This window comes from Gossypium hirsutum, chromosome A12, assembly GCF_007990345.1.
Source record: "Gossypium hirsutum isolate 1008001.06 chromosome A12, Gossypium_hirsutum_v2.1, whole genome shotgun sequence".
In the NCBI taxonomy this organism is placed as follows: Eukaryota; Viridiplantae; Streptophyta; class Magnoliopsida; order Malvales; family Malvaceae; genus Gossypium; species Gossypium hirsutum.
In genome coordinates, this window is record NC_053435.1 from 21,411,839 (window position 1) to 21,420,787 (window position 8,949).

At 27.6% G+C, this 8,949-nt stretch overlaps 1 long non-coding RNA gene across 2 annotated transcripts; it reads right to left on the reverse strand.

Annotated features, from left to right (window-relative positions):
• Positions 1 to 2,169: 2,169 nt before the first annotated feature.
• Positions 2,170 to 7,130, reverse strand: LOC107933338 (uncharacterized). 2 transcript variants are annotated; one of them, XR_001693599.2, is made up of 9 exons: positions 6,828 to 7,130; positions 6,652 to 6,752; positions 6,433 to 6,550; positions 5,938 to 5,990; positions 5,632 to 5,655; positions 5,185 to 5,529; positions 4,760 to 5,078; positions 3,380 to 3,507; positions 2,170 to 2,536 (listed from the first exon to the last, which is right to left on the reverse strand). It is a non-coding gene; the product is annotated as an uncharacterized lncRNA (long non-coding RNA). The 2 variants fall into 2 exon arrangements; XR_001693598.2 differs by having other exon boundaries at positions 4,760 to 5,529; positions 6,828 to 7,129.
• Between the last annotated feature and the right edge of the window lie 1,819 nt (positions 7,131 to 8,949).

Here is an 8,949-nt window from a genome sequence, read left to right on the forward strand (position 1 = left end):
AATATTTTCTAAAATTAAATATTTTAATTAATAATAAAATTAAATATAATAATAAATAATAAGTTTAATAAATTTAAATATGTTAAAAAATTATCAGACGAATATATCTTATTTAAACATTTTTTCTTTCAAATCTCGTATAGCTTTTCTTAATTTTTTTTTTTGTATTTGTAACTAAACAATGAGATGAAATCATTAGAATTTCTAAATTTGCGATTATCCCTTTTAGTATTTGATCAACTCAGTTAGTTAAATTATTTTAAACAAAAAAGTTAACCAATATTTATATAATATTAAAATAATTATTATAATACGAATTTATTTTGTAATGTGACATAAGTATCTTTAGTACATATTATTATAAAAATAGTATACATTCACTTTTAAGGACATAATATATCAATTGTTATATAATTAAATTGTGAATGTATAATAATTATTATAACATTATGATATTACAATGTACATTCTTCTATTAATGATGTGCAACCTAGACCTTAAACATGTAACAAATTTTATGGTATACTATAATATATACAATTAGTATTATATAATAAAGGTATGTTAGTTATGTATATTATAATAACATAATTGTATATAGGATTAAACATCTAATTCCATTTGGCATGTGGACTGGAAATAACATCGTCATATGACAAATTCTACCAGATTAGCCAAAAAGCTTTCTTGAGGATCCCCTTTACTAATAAATAAGGTAAGAAAAGAGAAATAACCGAGGAAGAGTGATTTATTTGAAATTAGAATTGGTCAATAAAAGGAAATATTTTCAGTGGGAGTGAGTCTAGTTAATGTAACAGAGGAGCCTAGCCTATATACAATTCGTTACATATTTAATGTTTAGATTTCATATCATTAATAAAAGAATGCACATTATAATACCATAATATTATAATTATTATTTTACATTCATAATTTAATTATATAACAATAAATATATTATATGTCCTTAAATATGTATGTCTACTATTTTATATAATATAATATGTGCTAAATATAATTATGTCACATTTCAAAATAAATTCATATATAATAATATTTATTTGAATTATATAAATCTAAATTAATTTTTTTTTAAATTAACTAATTGAATTGATCAAATAATAAAAGGGATAATCACAAATTTAGAAATTCTGGTGACTCATCTTATTATTCAATTAGGTTTATGAATATAAAAGAATAAGATTTAAGAGAAATTATATGATATTTAAGAGAAAAAGATAAATTAGATATATTTTTATAATAAAAAATTTGAACATATTTAAATTTATTATTAATTATTCTATTTAATTATAAAAAAAATTATTAATATTTATAAGTTATTTATTAGTTTGTAAATTTTAACTAAAGTTGAGTGTTAGCTTTTATGGTTAAAGCATAACTTTAGTCAGCAAAGTTCATATGTTTGAATTTTGTAATAAGCAAAATTCTATATATTTTGTAACCAATGTGGAGCAAAATTGACTTTTAACGACGTTTTTTAAGATTAAGCGCCGCTAAAACTATTTGCGGCGTTTTTACAAGCACCGCTAAAAACACCCCTATAGGTAATACCGCTAAAGGTCATAAAATTTAAAAAAAAATAAAATATTATAAAATATTATAAAGGTCATGAAAAATATAAAAATTTTAAAATTCATTATCAAAATATTGAGAAGAATAATATTATGATATAAATATAAAAATTTCCTATTAAAATTCTATTAAAATTCATTATCAAATTAAATTTTCTATTAAAATTTTAACTTTAAAACTAAATACAAAAATTAATGAATTTAAATTTAAAATTTAAAATAATAAATTAATAACACAATTAAAATCCAAAAGTTAAAACTCAAGTTATCTTAAATATTAAAATAAAAATAAAAATTTAGAATCAAAACTAAAATAAATAATAAAAATTAGATTAAATATAAAGATATCAATAAAATAAGATATTATAATGAAGTTACTTAAATGAAATAAGGACTTAAATCATAATCATGTAAAATATAAGATTTGAATATCTATTTCCATGTGAAATATCAACATTGATTATTTAAATTGATTAAGCTGCTAATGAATATTCTATTTTCTAAGTCAAAATTACAATTCGTTTTTTTCTTCTTTCAATTCAAATAAAAATAAAAGGTTGAAAACAAAACAATTAAATAAAAAATAGAATAATTAGTTGACACGAGATTATTATTAAATATATGCAAATATGCAAGTAGACTATTACAAAACTAGGTGTAGTTTTTGATCAGCTAATTAGTTGATCCTACTGCAGGTTCTATCTATAATCTGCTTAACTAACATACAAACATAAGGCACTCTAATACTTTTTTGTACATAAAATATTTGAAACTCACACCTGAATTCGAATTCAGAGCACATACGGTGTCAACTGCATGTTGATCAATATCATTCTTATTCGCTGCTGCAATGCCTCCCACATGCATTCGTAGAGGTAGGAGCCAGCCATTATGTGCCTTCTGCAAATTGTTCTTGGACCGCAATCTAGTGTAGTTGGTTTTTCCTGTTCCATTTGTCACCAGTCAAAACATAAAAGAGCTATATTATGGTAACTCCATCAGCTTACACAGTAAATTATAGCTCGCATGTTTCAAAGGTATGATTCAATCAGTGGGGATTCTGGTAAAATAACAGTCGTTGAGAAGGCAAATTGATGATAAATTAGATAGGAGCAGAGAATATATACTATATTTTATCTGAACAAATGTTCCTTTCTTCAAATATATTGGAATGAATAATGATTAATTTGCATCATCAACGCTAGTGAAAATCCATAAACAAAAAAAAAATGATAGAATGTAGCATAAAATTAGCTTAATTCTGCTGGGCAAAATTAGACAACTACATCCCAAACACCATCACTAGAGATAATCATCCTACCACCAGCAGTAGACAACTACAGAAAATAGGCTAGTTGGTAAAAGAAAACAATTAATAACAATCAAGAAAATGTCTTCTAATTTTAGATAAAACACTAACTCATTCAAGCAGACCCTTTTAAAGAAAACTGATTAAGAAAGAAAATTCCAAATGCAAAAGCACTTCAACGTGCAAGTATAGGACACATGAGGATACGGATATGAAATTAATGGCTTTACTATGGAGTTAATGATCACAAATTCAGAAATGTTACTAGTTTGGAAGTTCGAGGAACTCCATTACAGCCAAGTACATATCCAATCTCTTAAAACAGTGGCATAAGGGAAAAAAATTAACATATAAACCTTATGCCAACATGAACAAGAGTTGTTGAGTATTTCAATTTAAAATCTGTGGAAGACCAAAAGCAACAGCTGATAAAAGCAAATCTCATTTTAACGAGGCAAAGATGAAGCATAAGCAGTACCTCTCTTTCCTTGATTTCTTCCTTGAGAATAAGCTGCACTTGTATTTTGAAACAGGTAGCAATGAAATAAGTTCTTGGGTGAGACCCCGACTTTGTGTTCCAACACTCTCCCCTAACTCAAGTAATTCCTAAAGAGATAAATGTAATCATGAATGATTAATAAAAAAAAATAAAGAAACAATTCACAAATGCTAAATTATTGTGCTTTAACCTAATAAAATTAAGCAACGATTTCAGCTAAGTCTAAGGATGAGTATGGACTGGTTTGGATTGGTTTTAAGGAATAATCACATCAAACCAAAATATTTTGGTTTCAGAAATTTTGAATTCAAATCAATCTAAATTATAACAAAAATCAAACAAGCTAATCAAAATATTTAAATGAGATTGTAAGGAACCTATAATGAATAAAGAGGATGACCATGGAACAGGAACAGTATATAAAATAAAGCATATATAAATAATGTTTATATACAATGAAAATTAGACTTGAACCAAAAAGTCATAAATTAAAGAAAGTTTATATACTCAATTACTCATGAACAAGCATGAATCAATGGTGAAGCTTGGAGAGTACTGGTTTGAAAAAATGTCAAAAGAGCTTTGAGTGTCAGCATATAGGAAAAAATGTCAATTGTTGTTAATCTATTCATGAATCCACTGATCTTTATTTACAAATAAAAGATTAGTAAGTTTGCAACATATATAAAACTCATAACCATACAACGGTAAGAACAGAAAAATTTGACTTCCTAGTTTCTCACAATAACTTCTCTTATATATTTCAATCTTTTAAATGTCTTTGTGATTGTTTTCAATGTTCTTGCTTAATCATTTAAGTTACCACTTACCAACAGCCTTTACAAAGCCAATTTTTTTGTTAAAAAGCTTTTTTTCAAATATATATACATATATTCTTGCCTTCATATGAATATCTTAAAAGTTCTATTTTTTTTCTCAAAATTCATATGTTCTTTTTGATGTCTATGTTTAGTGCTAGATAAATTAGCTTATCTTAACCGCTTATAAAAAAAATTTCTTTTTACAAAACTTAAAACTAGATACTTTTGCTTATTGAGATTTTATAATGAAGAATAAATTGATAACAGATTTGAAATTTATAAATAGCTAAAACTAATACATTTCACGAGATTCTTATTTTTTAATTGATATATTGTTTGCATATATCTTTTATATATACAATTTTGTAGAAATACCAGAAACAAAAATAGAAAAATATATAATTTTAGTTGGCCATTTCAAATAAAATATCGATATCCAATGCTATTAAGTGCACAAGTTAAATCAAGATATTAGGACAGGCAAACTAAAATATATAAATTACATTATGCAAGTAGATTATGAAAGAGTAAGACAAACCTTTACTTGCTTTACGTATGGAACAGGAATAATGAACTCCCCAACATCCATAGCACCAATGGATCGTGAAAGTTTCATATGGGATGACTTCAGGTGGAATGGAATATAATGGAAGTAATGAAGTGTAGTTTTGAGGGTCAAGGTAAGAAGCAGGAAAAGTATAAGGCAACTCAAATGCATTCCAGTAGCATTCAAGACCATCTGCAACAGCAAGCTGAGTCTCACTCTCAGCTTCAACTGTTTTTCTTTCATTCATTGGCACATCAGTTTACCATTCGAAATACCAACTCAAAACCATGGTACGTAGCTGTTGAAAATGCTGCAAAAAAAGAAAAAAAAAGAAAGAAATTTATATTACAGGAGACCCAAAGTAGCAAAAGATTACAGAAAATAAAAAAAAAGGGTAAAAGAGAAGCTTAACATACCTGAAATAGAAGAAGAAAACTGAGAAAAATCAGTTTTAGTGCTCATACCAAATTCAAAGTAACAAAAATGGAAGAAAATTCATAATTATGTATATATAATACCAATGTAAAAACAGACTAAAACCTTGGTGTAAGCAAATAAAAAAGCTTTCACATTTTGCTTATTGCAAAAGTGAAATTCTTAAAAACCTCCACCAAACAACCACAAGATCAACAAAACAGAACTTCCCTGATGCTTATAGAAACTAATCATGCAACTCATCCCCTCGCATAGAAACAACTAGATAAGATGAAAAGGATATTCTTCGTAATGATGGAGTCAGACATTGTTTGGAACCTTTGTTGCTGTAATATGTAATGGAATGGTGGTATTAGCTAAATCTGTTTAAAATTTATTGTTCTGAAATTCCTTATAGAATGCCAAGACAGTTCAAAATAAGAACTCACTATCTGTTGAAGTAGAGTCTGGACCTGCATGACAATGTAATTAAAATCAGTAAAATCAGGATCAAAATCGGTTAAATCATTGCAATATCTATATAACTAAACATAAGAAAATCCTCATGCTTTTTCGATATCTCAGAATATTATACAATGGTCCAAAGCAAACAAATCAATTTGAGTGCAAAACTCAAAATACACCCTAAAAAAGAATAATATTTGCCTACTCTAAACAACCATGAAGAGAAGGAAATACTCGTAAAGTTTATTTGTGATACATATAAGTGTCGAGGAACTTGAAAAGTAACTTACAAAAGCTGCCATTGTTTCCTTCTCCAGTTTCAATCTATAGAATCATCCCCATTCTGCAGAAAATAAGATAAAATAAAAACTATACAACACAGAATGCTATCAAAGGTATCAATGTCTGCTACCATATAAAATGACAGTTGATGAAGGAAGCAAATTTTTTCTTTGAAGAATGTAAAATTCAAGCCTAAAATCAGTGAAATCAATATTCTGCAGAATATAAGATAAAATAAAAACTATACACCACAGAATGCTATCAAAGGTATCAATGTCTACTACCATATAAAATGACAGTTGATGAAGGAAGCAAACTTTTTCTTTGAAAAACGTAAAATTCAAGCCTAAAATCAGTGAAATCAATCTATCTTACTCAAACTTAGGTGAGAGCATAGAATATGGTTATGCGTCTAACATGAATGTATTTGAAGAGTCCTTGAAGGGTCGTAAACCCATGGCTATGTCAGACACAAGAGACAGACATGAGAAGGAGAAAGAAACCTTCCAAGTACAAAGTTGACTGTTTCACAACTTGAACATTTAGCTTGCCGAGTTCCTTCAGGATATGAAAACAATTGACGACAAGAGCCACAAACCATTTGAGCCATTTGAACCATCTCTGCATCCAAAATATCAAAAAGCAAACAAAGTAAGAAAGCCAATGAATCAAGACAACACTATGAGAAACATAATTATAGGCATAAGTATAGGCTTCGTTACCCGGGCTTGGAGCAATTTGGGATGCAGTACTTGTGTCGACACGATCCGACACGGTATACGGGTCAGATCCGGCAAAAACCAGTGGAGGCGGTGGGTGAGAACTGAGATGAGAAGAGAATGAAGAAACCTGATTTGTAAATACGAGAGAGAGAAGAGGGGATGGTAAGCTTCGTTACCTTGACTCGGCAATTTGGGGTGCAGTACCTGTGTCAACACGATCCGACACAGAATACAGGTCAGATCCGAAAAAAATCAGCGGAGACGGCGGTGGGCGAGAAATGAGATGAGAAGAAAAAGCTGATTTGCAGAGACGAGGGAGAGAAGAGGGGCAAATTTGGGGGCAAATTTTCAGAGTAAAAGGGAAAAAAGAATAAGTACAAACTTTTATTTGGGGATTTAGGGCGCGACAGAGATGAGAAGAAGAGGGAGTAATGAGTGGGTAACCAAAAATTATTGGTCTTTTTGCGGCGTTTTCACCAAAAACGCCACCGTATCTTAACTTTTTATGGCATTTTTTATCAAAAACGCCACTATTGTTTAATTTTAATTTTTTTTTCATTTTTAACATTTTTTTAAATTTTTTCTTTCAAAATTTTTGTGCTGAGTTTATTATTTTTCAGAATTTTTTTTAAATTTTGAATATTAAACTTTTTAATTGAAATATGAACTAAAATATTAAATATTAAATTTTTAAGTTTTTAAGTTTTTAATTTTTAAATTTTTAATTTTTTTAAAGATTTTTATAATTTTTAAATTAACATATAAAATAAAGTTTAAAAACAGCAACATTTTGCAATCATTTTGCCATTTCATTTTTTTTTCTTTTTTTTTGTGTTTTGTTTTTTGCTCTTACATTAAATCATTATATATATACTTAATATCCATATGAAATTTATTTTTAGATTTTAGGGTTTATGATTTATGGGTTATAGTTTAAGGTTAGGATTTATGATCTACGGTTTATGGGTTTAAAAGTTAGTTTTAGGGCTTGGGGTTTAAGGATTGGGGTTTAGGTGTTGTGGTTTAAGGGTTGGAGTTTTAAAGGTTTATGATTTGAGATTTAGGGTTTAGGGTGTTGGGATTAAGGTTTATCGTTTATAGTTTTAAGGGTTTATGATTTGAGATTTAGGGTCTGGTGTTTAAAGAGTTATTAATTAGTGTTTATAGTTTTAAGAGTTTATGATTAGAGATTTAGGATCTGGGGGTTAAAGGGTTATTGATTTAAGAGGGTAGGGGTTAGTGTTTAAAGAAAGCCATAACAATGATTTTAACAGCTTCGTAACTTAATTAAATGAAAACTTCTAATTAAATAGTTTAGTTATCAAAGTGTAACTTTTCATGATTAAGTAACTAAAATGAAATTAACTTTCCCATAGCTAAGTGAATAGTGTAGTTAATTTATATTGTTTATAAAGTCGGTTTTAGATATGATCAAAATAAAATCGAATTCAAAATAAAAATAAGACCTTATTTAATTTGTTATAATTTGGTCCTATCCAAAATAGATAATTACCTATCCATATCAATCTGTTACTTTTTTATTTATTTTTCAATAAATAATTTGTTATAATTTTAAAATATTAAAATTAATATTATCTCTTTTATAATTATATAAGAGATTATTTAATATATAAATTAAAAAATACTAATTAATCTAAAACCTAAACCCATTAACTATAGTCTCCAAACCCTAAATCATAAAACGTAGACCATCAACCTTAAACCCCAACCCTTAAATCCATAATCCATAAACCTTAAAATAGTTTAGATCTATAGTGGCATTTTTAAAAAAACGTCGCTAATGCTCGATCTTTAGCGGCGCTTTCTTAAAAACGCTGCTAATGCTCAGATCTTTAGCTGCGCTTTCTTAAAAACGTCACTAGTGCTCGATCTTTAGCAGCGCTTTCTCAAAAACGCCGCTAATGCTTAGATCTTTAGCGGCGCTTTCTTAAAAACGCCGCTAATGCTCAATCTTTAGCGGCCTTTTTTTAAAAGCGCCACTAATACTCAATCTATTAATTTTTAGTGGTGTTTTCTATTCAAACGCCGCTAAAAATCTGTTTTGCAGTTATATGAATAATGAATGATATTAGTAAAATTCTATATATTTTGTGAATCCTTAGGTAAATTTGTGGATTTTCTTATCATTAACAATATTATCGAATTAGCAACATTTTATGTTGGATATTATATTCACAAGCAATTATATTAATTCAATAAAAAAATAAATGTATTTATTTATTTAAATGTATACAATTAAATCAAAATCGAAATTTTATCCATGCTGAACAACAATAC